The 11513-nt window shown below is 35.8% G+C and overlaps 1 pseudogene; it reads right to left on the bottom strand.

The window, feature by feature from the left end:
- Positions 1 to 418: 418 nt before the first annotated feature.
- Positions 419 to 869, bottom strand: LOC149199569 (small ribosomal subunit protein uS13z/uS13y/uS13x pseudogene; annotated as a pseudogene).
- Positions 870 to 11513: the final 10644 nt, after the last annotated feature.

The following is an 11513-nucleotide window of genomic DNA, read 5'->3' as shown; positions in this document are numbered from 1 at the left end:
TCTGAAGCCTTACGGAAAGAAGCACGTCCGCTTTGTGAATTATCTGCAGACCTCCTGGAAGACATTCGCCCACTCTGCGAATTGTCTATCAAACAATTACGATGATTACAACTGTAAGGAACATGCCAATGTAAGATATCCATTTATCTAACCGATGTTGTCTTTCGATTATCTTCAGTACAGAATTAGACAAACCAACAGTATTGAGAATGTCTAGAGCTTTCCGTTGTGCTTGCTTCAAACGATCTCTTTGTTCTGCATACTTTGAAAGAACAGCCACTCCAGTAGCATAAGCCTCATCAAGCATGTATGATGAATTACGTGCTGACTACCTGGCTCGGGTTTCATCGTCAAAAATTTGCATTACATGAGCAGAGTCCCCATTTTTTCTGTGTATTCGTTACTATATTGCAGTAATCTACCCCGAGATTTGAGAGCTGTCTTTGTGTGTTGTCCACGCATAACTTCTTCGTCGGCATTCTCCTGCGCTCCCTCCATCTGCCGATTTAAAACCCCGACTCCATCCAAATCGTCTGAGCTTGTGTCTCTTCAAAGAAAACCCTCTTTCCTTGCGACCAGTGGTCTTTGTGTGTTGTCCACGCACCCGAAGGCCCCAGTAGTGACGAAGACCGCGGTGGTTCCTGATCTTCTTCAAGCGTTCCAAGTCATCCCTGAGTTTCATGTCAAGAGCATTGGATACCACCTGAGTGGTTCGGCCTGACATCGGCCTTCTTGCATACAAGGTTGGCCAAACGCCGACCAATTCCTTTGATAGAAGTCAGGGCAAACATGATCTTCTGTCGCCCATCAACATTGGTGTTGAGGCCACGAAGAATGTGTTGAAACTCCTCATTTGCAAACAAAGACATTTTCGCAGAATGCGAGAAGCCTCAACAGTTGCCAGTGACGCTGGGTATTACGAAGACTACAAGGGCTTTAGTATTATGCAGTTGATTTTTTAACTTCAGTATGGCGGTTTCTGTATAGCGTTGAGCAGTTTGTTGAATTCATGATATACGCAGTTTATATGATTCAAAGCGTTCAAAATATTGCGGTGTTTCCAGAATGTTTTGTAGTATTGCATGATATATTGAAGTGATATATTGAAGTAATCCCTTGCGCATTTTTTCAAAAATAGTAGTATTGAAGTGATATGTACAATGAAATGCTGATGCCTTTAGCAAATATTAGAGGGATTTGAAGGCTGTAACGTAAAGTTTTTTTTAGCAGAAGTAATTTTTTACAGAATGCATTCAATCATCTCTATGGTAGGAATAGTTCTCACTGGCAAGGAGAACTATTCTGAATGGTCTCGGATGGTAAAACACACCCTCATCTACAATGAGTTGTGGAAAGGAGTGTGTGTCGGAGAAGAAGACAAAGACCCTGTGCAGCCTACATCAGATAAAGAACTTGTCATTTGGGAAAACAAGAACAACAAAGCCTATGCATTGATCGCAGCATCTATAAATGAAGAAGTAAGTCGTCATATTTCATCCTATTCCACTGCCTTTGAAGCTTTACAAAAGCTGAAAGAACTCTATGATTCACATTCTGCACTTGAAGTTGTTCAGCTCATGATTAAACTCTTCACTCTTGAACTGAAAAATAATGATCCCCTTGCTCTTGCATCTGAAATAAAGTCTATAATGCATGATATTAAATCCACTAAGGTTGAGCTGGATATCTCTCTTATTTCCTTTCTCAAAGCACTCTATCCTACCTACTCCAATTATCTTGAGTCTTTAAAAGCAAATGGAAATCTTAAAGACATAACCTTTGAGTCTCTTGTGAAAAAGTTTGTTGAAAGAGAGAAAGCCTTTGGAAAGAAAACAGTCCCTAAATCTTCTGAAGAGACTGTTTGCCTTGCTCATAAAGAAAAGCATCCTGCTCAAGATTCTACAAGAGGAAGAGGTGGACGAAGAGGAAGAGGAAGATACTTCAGAGGCAGGGGGGGCAGACATTCTCAAGGAGAAAAGGCAGATCTGCATTGCATTCGCTGCAAACGAAGTGGATCACATGATGCTTCTACATGCAAGCTACCATGGGACAAAATTGAGAAGAGAAGAAACCAGCAGAAAGGTAAAACTGATGACACAGACAAAGGTAAAGCACCTGAATCCGCTCACTATATTGAGGCACAATGTAACATTGGAGTAAATGAAGATTTGTTTAATGCTTCACTTGCTTCTTCGAAAAATGATTGGCTGCTTGATTCAAGAGCAACCTGTCATATGACTCATAGGAAAGATTTTTTTGAAGATTTCACTGACAATGTTGATGGAGCAATATACTTTGCAGATCAGTCAAAAATCAAGCCATCAGGGCTTGGCACAATCAGGCTTAAACTGCCTGGTCTTCCAGACTTTCTTCTGGATCATGTTCTATATCTCCCACAGCTCAAGAGAAACTTGTTGTCCCTGGTCCACATCTGCCAGCAAGGTCACTCCATTCATATGTTTGATGGCAAGCTTGAGGTAAGAAAGGCATCTGACCACTCACTTGTCATGAGGGGTATAGAAGAAGAAAGACTTCTTAAACTGCAAGGAACTTCTGCTCATGCACAACATTTCTCATATATTTCTTATCATGAAGAAGGTACACTTCCATCAAGTTTATTATGGCATGCTAGATTTGGACATTTAAACTATGACAGTCTCTGCTTATTAAAGAAAAATGGTGTTGCTGGTTTGCCTACAATTCCTAGAAAACATAAGCAATGTGATGCTTGCATTCTAGGAAAGCATAGCAAACAGTCTTTTCATGATTCACATTCAAGAGCACATAGGAGCTTGAACTCATTCATTCAGATTTATGTGGTCCAATGCATGTTCCTTCTGCAAATGGAAATAAATATATCATGACATTTATTGATGATTACACCAGAATGTGTTGGGTTTATTTATTGAAGAACAAATCTGATGCTTTTCAAACATTCAAGAATTTTCATAAGTGGATTGAAAATGATGCACAATCTCATATTGGGTCTATTCGCACTGATAATGGAAAAGAATATACATCAAATGAATTTGAAAACTATCTTCGCCAACATGGGATCAAACATCAAACAACTGTACCTTATAATCCCCAACAGAATGGTGTAGCAGAAAGAATGAATAGAACAATCTTGAATATGGTACGATCCATGCTTTTCTTCAAAAATGTAAAGATAATGTTTTGGGCTGATGCTGTTCTATGTGCTACATATATAAAGAATAGATGTCCATCTAGTGCTATAAGAAACAAGACTCCTTATGAATTGTGGTATGGACATGTTCCTTCGGTAAAACATCTCAGGATTTTTGGTTCCACCTGTTATGCTTTAATACCAAAGGTACATAGAAACAAACTTGGTGCTAGAAGTCGTAAGTGTATCTTCCCGGGGTATTCAAACACCTCTAAAGCATACCGTCTCTATGATGAAGTAAATAAAAAGTTTTTTTTATCTAGAGATGTCATTTTTCTTGAATCATCCAAATCTGACAGTGTTGTTGAGCGGCAACTTGATTGCCTGGATAGATTCACAAAAACGAAATCATTTCAAGAGTTTGAGAATCAGATTCCACATCTTGAAGGGGGGATTCCTATACTAGATCAACATATGGAATCTTCTTCTGAAGAACAATCTCCCTTGCATAAAACTCCAACACCGGATGATCCTTTAAGTGATGTAATTGATAGAATTGGGAGACTCAATCTTGATTCAGTCCCAACTCAATCAACAGAGCAGCCTGGACCATCTCAGAAAGGTCCCCCAAAGTGGCTGACAAAGACACTTGAAAGTGTTCATCCTGATGAAATTGGAAAAACAGGAACCAGAAATACAAACCGACAAGATGGAGGTGATGTAGATAACTCTAATTCACCTGTTGATATGGATGTTACTTATGATTGTGAATTGAACTTGTCTACAGATTTTGAACCAACTTCCTTCAAAGAAGCTTCTTCTCATGATGAATGGAAAGAAGCGATGCAGAAGGAGTATGATGCCCTCATAAAGAATGGCACTTGGAAGCTGGTTGATCCTCCATTTGGAACCAAACCAATTGGCTGCAAGTGGGTCTACAAGAACAAGTACAAAGTTGATGGCTCACTTGACAAGCACAAAGCTAGGCTTGTGGCAAAAGGTTTTGCACAGAAGGAAGGGGTCGATTATGAGGAAACTTTTTCCCCCACAGCAAAATGGGCCACCATCCGGACACTCTTTGCACTAGCTGCTCAGAACGGTTGGAAAGTCCATCAAATGGATGTAAAAACTGCATTCTTGAATGGAGATCTAAAAGAGAATGTTTTTATGTCCCAGCCTGAAGGATTTGTTGTGAAAGGACATGAACACTAAGTATGCAAACTTGTGAAGTCCTTGTATGGCCTCAAACAAGCACCACGAGCCTGGTATGAAAAACTAACTGAGCATCTTCTGAAACTCAACTTCAAACATTTTGATCTTGATGATGCAACTTTATTTGTCAAGAAAGTTGGCAAAACAGTTGTATATCTTGTGGTATATGTAGATGATCTTTTAATGACATGGAACAATGAAAGCTATATTGCATCCATAAAGAAAGAATTAGGAAAAAGTTTTGAAATGACTGATTTGGGCTATGTTCATTACTATCTTGGCATTGAAGTAACCCAACATCCAAAATCCATATTTCTTTCTCAAAAGAAATACATTGGAGATTTGTTAAACAGATTTGGCATGACAGAGTGCAATCCTCTTTATACTCCAATGGAACAAAACTTGAAGCTCACATCTATTGAAGGAAAGGAATTTGAGGATGCAACAAAGTATAGACAACTTGTAGGAAGTCTCATCTACCTCACTACTACCATACCAAACATTTCATTTGCTGTTGGAATCCTCTCCAGGTTTATGCAAAAGCCTTGTGAGGGACATTGGTCTGCTGCAAAAAGAGTTCTAAGGTACTTGAAGGGAACTCGAGACCTTGGAATCAAGTATACATAGGTGGACGACTTCAACTTGATTGGATACTCTGATTCAGACTTCGATGGAGACAAAGAAACTGGGGTATCTACTTCAGGATATGCTATGAGTCTTGGATCAGGAGCTGTCTCCTGGAGATCACGCAAACAATCAGTACCAGCAGATTCCACAACAGAAGCAGAATACGTGGCAGCAGCTGAAGCAACGAAAGAAATTGTGTGGCTCAGGAAAATTCTTGAAGATTTGCAGGTAAAACAAATACAATCAACTCCACTCATGATTGATAACACCTCTGCAATAAAGTTGGCCAAGAACCCAAAGTTCCATGATCGTACTAAGCACATCAATACTAAATATCATCTGATCCAACATCATGTTGAGGCCAAAACAATCCATCTCCGTCATTGTTCCACAAACGAGCAAATTGCAAACATCTTCACCAAAGCGCTTGGAAGAGAAAAGCTTGAAAGATTCAGAATGATGCTTGGACTCACCAACATCCCTTCAGATTAAGGGGGGGAATAATGTTGACACCTAATCCTCAACGGATGGGTGAACTGGAACGTGAACAGTCATCAAGAAGATGAACTGTTCCATCTCCTTTTTTGTATATAAACAATAGTTCTCTAATGAAATAACATATCATTTTTTCTTCTGCTTATTCTGGAGTTACCCTGGTCTGACAACATTAAATGGAAACATCTCCCTCATGTATTGGGTTGTAGAGCGCCTCTCAGCGCAAAAATCTTGGATAAAATATAATATTACAATATTATATGTTACCTAATATTTATTACCACCCCCACACAATACAAAGTAGCTAGGGGTGGGGGCACATAGTAATTAAAATTTAATATTATTATATTTTACCTAATATTTCAAGTCACACTCCAACCTAAATATTACATTTTACTCAATATTTCCCCTGACCCCTGCTAATTTTATAGTTGAGTTTGTTTACTTTTAAACTTCCAATATAAAGAAAAGTTACAATAAAAAGTGGACTTGTCGAGGGAAAATATTAAGTGAAATGTAATATTATAGTATTATATTTTACCCAATATAACCTAGTAAAAAATGGATGGAGGTAGGCATAAATATTAGATAAAATGTAATAATTACATTTTTCCTAATATTCCCCCACCTCCAATCATATCCAGACAAATGCCCAGCATGAACATATCCATAAAAAAGTTGTACCTTTACAAGCTACATGGATTCAATGTCATTTTCTACATCTAATTTTGTATCTAAATATAACATCAAACTAAGATGGATCTAGGCTATTTTAATCCCCCATTAAATAGGTTATATTCTACATGAATACCATGGGTCAATACCATTGATTCTTAAAACCATGGTTCATTTTTTTTTATAGGGTTATTTTTATTTTTTTATTCTTTAGCCAAGTCCATGGTTAGGCAAGTTCATGAGACTTTGAAGTTGAACAAAAGACATGGATAGATGCCAAATGTCAAGAATAAGGATATCCACCTATCATGCTTATCCGGAAGATCATAAAGCTCGAGAATATAGTTGGTCAAAGTAGAAGCCAACTCTAGTTATAGAAGTCTATTCTCACACAAAGTTCCAAACTAGACAATGCCATCATCAAGTGAGTGTGGAATGAAGCGAGCTAGGTTTGAGATTTGAAGTTGATTATGTGTTAAATTAGAATATTCATGATTTCTCTTCTCATAGCAAATCATGAAGAATGAACCTTCTGTTGTAATTGGGAAACCTAAGTGTTGATTGAGGAACTTTCCTCTCGACGTTGTTTTCTTATAAATTGTTGGTTTAAAGTAGTATAAATTACTTCGATCTAAAGAAAAGATAATCAAGTTTAAGTTCTATAATTATTGTGACTCTTTGAGATTTAATTTCCACTGAATGCAATATTCTATTTTTCCATATGTGTTGGTGATTAATCCGTTGATTTGAATTCTTCCTTTCTTGCACTCAATAGGAGGCCCCCCTAAAGAGTCGTAAGCTATTATAGTTGTTTAATTTCGTTCCTTTCTTAGAATTTATTTCAATTTGGTTTGCCACTAATCAGATGTTCATGATTTATTAATGCTCTAATTTAAACTCTAGTTTACTCATCATTTTGTCTGCACAAGTTGAGCACTTATCATTAAACTCAAAACACCAAAACCTTTCTTTTATCAATTTTCCTATTTGTATTCTTTGCTTAGTCTTAGATTTAAAAGTTAATGTTCAAAATTGGTTCTAATTACAGTTGTGCACACTAGTAATATGTCAAGGCTTGGATCACTACTTTTTGAGTTCATTTTAGTTATACTTTCTAGTTATATTTCCTTATGCATTCTTAAAATAGAATTGATTTCAAAGTACTTAGAATAGATTCATTTTCAGTCAAAATAGAATAGATTTATTTCGAGTCAATTAGCATAGACTTTCAATTTAGCTTAATAGAATAAATTTTCAATTCTGTCAAATAGAATAGTCTTTCAATTTAGTTCAATAGCATAAGCTTTTCATTCTATTCAATAGAATAGATTTCCATTTTTTTCTCTTTGATTGGTTTCAATTCTTTTTAGCATAGATTGCTTTCAAGTTTATTTCGATTTGAACAAGTCTTATAGAAAGAACATGTACGTACACTTGATGGAATTTAGTCTTGAATAGATTAGATTTACAATCTACATTTGAATTCAATCCTTCGATCAGAAATAAATTTCCTAGAATATATTTTTCACATACACTTCACAAGTACACGAACCTTGGTTTGATAATTTAATGATGTAATTTAACTAGCAATTAAATTATCCCACATTTTTGGCATCATTGTCAAGGAAGTGTATTTAGGACTTTATTTTTTATTTTGACTTGCATATCATACTAGATGCATTCATTTTCTAGATGCATAATTAAAATCATAATAAAATCATTTAGAATGCATGTATCAAGAACGAGATTCGAGAGGTAGATTTGTAAGTAGAGGTATATTGTTGGGAATCATGATTTCCATTAGAACAAAACCCGCATCTGTTAGTCAATGAACGCATCGCCAAAGATAAGGATCCACAAGAAGTAGTCAGTCCATGTCGTGAACCACATAGGGAGAGTTGGTTTAACCAATGTCCAACATCTCTCCCCTCCCCAATGCGATCCAGGTGTGTATCAAACTCGTTACCTATGCTCTGATACCACTTGTTCGAAATCACGATTTTTGTTAGACCAAAACCCATAGGTGTTAGTCAACGATCGCATCGCCAGAGATAAGGATCCATGAGAGGCATTGAGTCCATGTCGTGAAACACACAGGGAGCATTGGTTTATCCATTGTCCAACAGAGAGGATGTATTTCAATACCAACATCACCAACCACCCACGCTAGACAAAGTAGTGCCACACCATCCACTGACACTCGCATTCCATCCTCAGTAGGTAGGAATAGACTCCCTGAAGTACATGGACATGAAATTCAACCTATGGATTCACCAACCTCATCTACAGAAGTTATAGTTGAAGAACCTGCATCCCCTACTAAGTGAGTCATATTTATTTCTTCAACAAGTGATCAACTCTTAGGACATGAGTTAGAAGTACCTAGTGAAGAGGAGGAGGAATTTTTTTGACATACCATTAGTAAAATAACCATAGGAAGAAGAAGTATACAACCCAATTGTTGAACCTTATATTAGCTCTGGAGAATCTACGATGGCGGGAGAATGAGAAGGAGAAGTACACAATGGAGAGGAAATACCAAGGATTGGTGGAGGAAGAGGTAGACGAGGTAATAGAAAAGGTCAAGGTGGTAGAGGTGGAAGGGGAGATGATAGATATTTTCATGAAGAGCACCCTTTTGGATTCACCATATTAGATATAGACACCACTACTACCATCAAAAATATATCACAATCCATCCTTCCTAACTTTCATGGGTTAAGAACTAAGGAACCAAAGACATTTGCTTTTGAGTTTGAAGTATTATGCAGATCACATGATTTACTTGATACTCAAAAATTGAAATTATTTCCATCTACTCTAAAATATGGAGCTCTTAAATGGTCCATGGATCTAGGAACACATTCTACCGGAACATGGGATGATATGAAAAGAATATTCCTAGAAAAATATAAATATTATTGTATGCATAGTGACCTTAAGGATTAATTCTTTAATATGGTCCAAAAAGAGGATGAAAACCTTGAAGATTTGATGGAAAGATTTGCCTACTATATCAAAAGGGATAAATTGTATAATTTAGATGAAGAGACATTAAAAATTATTTTGCTAAAAACTAGAAGGGATGAGTGGATTGATCTTATCAATTTAATGGGAAAAGGAGATGTCTCTCAGTTGTCATTCGAAGAAATTTGTGAGTTGTGCAAACACATTGCAAGAGGAAAGGAAAAATATGGTAAGAACCCAAGAGATCCAGTCATGTCAAGAGTAAGCAAATCTAAATTTGGAATAGTAAGTAGAGAATATTTAGGAAATTTGCTTGACAACTTTAAAACTGATATTCTTAAAAATATTAATGAACAAATAGATACTTTAAGGATACAAAACAAGCAAAAAACTGACAATGATGCATTATCCATTTTTTGTCCTAGATGTAGGAAAAATCATACTTTACGATAATGTCATCTTTATAGTGGTGAAATATGTGTTTTATGTGCATAAAAATCATGATACAAAGAAATTTCCTTAAATACCTGGACTTAAGGTTGTTTTCCAAGAAGAATTTGGAATAAGTCAAACTAAATCACTTTGTTATATTTCCCCAAAAGACCTTAGCATCCTTGAGAAACAGGTATGGTACAAGATCCCAATGCACAATATCAATCATATGCACAACCAAAAAGAAAATGAAATGCACCTATGCCTTGGCAAACATGGGCACCCTAGCCACAAAACCCATCTTGGTCACAAGGCTAGCAAAATTCTTCTGGTAGGAAACCTCAGTATTCCCAATTTCAACAACCATACCCTCAATACCAACCTCAGTATTATCCCCCTCAACCTTCACAACCTACTCAACCATAATTCCAACCCTAATTACCTCTAACTCAATCACTTTCCTTGCCATCCACTCCATTTCCTTAGAAATCCAATCAAATACCTACTCAACCACTCTCAAATCTGAATAATAAAATACCTCAACAACCCATCTATAATGTTGACGGTAAAAATTTTCAAGCTTGTATGATATCTCCTCTAGGTCTAAATGATGTCCAACTTAGATCTGGTAGAGTCTTGCAAAAGAAATCACCACCAGTTGTCATCCAAGAATATAAGGAGGATAAAGTTCTTAAAAAAGAGGCATCTCTTGATCAAGAAAAGACTCCTCCAAAGGAAGATGTTCCTACACAATTAGGTGACAACCAAATAAAATCAACTCCTACAATTCCTCTAGTAGAACAACCTTTTGTTTCCTACAAAGTCCCCCTTTTCCTAAAAGGCTTCAAATTTATAAGGGAATAGAAAGGAAAATCATTTTACCTGAATATAATATGCTAGATGAATTGAAAAACATTTTCATCAAAATTCCTTTACTTCAAGCTATAAAGGAAATACCCATATTTGGAAAAATAATAAAGGATTTGTGCATTAAAAAACTAGGAAGAAAAATAAAAGACATTAAAAAGATTCAATTGGCAGGAAATATTGTAGATATTATTATGGGGAAACCAATAGTTGAAAATTATTTAGATCCAGGTAGCCCTATTGTAAAAAATCACATCAATGGTATTGAAATCCCAAAAACTTTGATTGATTTAGGAGAAACCATTAATATCATGAGAAAATAAACTATGGATCAATTGAAGCTTCCTAATCTTCAATATACCCCAACTTTATTGCAACTAGCAGATAGATTTGTTATTAAACCTAATGGTATATTAGAAGATGTATCTGTATCTTTATATTCATGGGAATATCTTGTTGACTTTATGATTTTGATTCCCAACAATAATTTAGGAGGGCATCCATTCATCCTTGGTAGACCTTGGATAGCTACAACTAGTGCATTTATGAGTTGTAGATATGGTTATATGTATATTTCCGATGGTAGCTCTACTAAGAGATTCACATTATATCCACCTACAAAAAATAACTAAAATGGAAAGTTAAGTATGGATTGATGATGATGATAATGAAGACTTTGAAAATATTTAACCTGTATTTACTCTTTCACAACTTGGTGAGGAAGATCAATTAATAAATTTGATGAATAATAATGACTCTTCTTCATATTGTGAACAAGATCAAAATTTTCAAGAGAAATGTAATATTGAATATTTTTCATCTCAACAATCTAAAGTAACTTTACATTCTATAGAAAATTTTGGCAATTCTTTAGTATAAATTTTTCCAGGAAAAACATTAAAAATTAATAATAGCTTGGAAGAATTTAAAAAAAAAAAAATAATAAAGATGCTACAAAAACAGTATTCTGCATGGGCATGGGAATACAGTGACATGAAGCGAATTGACCCTAATACATGCATACATCACATTTATATTCAAAAAAATGCCAAATCAGTGAGACAACCTCAAAGAAGGATGAATCCCAATCTAAGAGAAATTGTTAAGGAGG

The sequence above is a fragment of the Pinus tabuliformis genome, chromosome 2_1, assembly GCF_031772625.1.
Source record: "Pinus tabuliformis cultivar Carrire ecotype Pingquan chromosome 2_1, CPIR1, whole genome shotgun sequence".
Taxonomy (NCBI): domain Eukaryota; kingdom Viridiplantae; phylum Streptophyta; class Pinopsida; order Pinales; family Pinaceae; genus Pinus; species Pinus tabuliformis.
The sequence above is the reverse complement of the archived record's forward strand: the minus strand, read 5'-3'. Positions and strand labels throughout refer to the sequence as shown.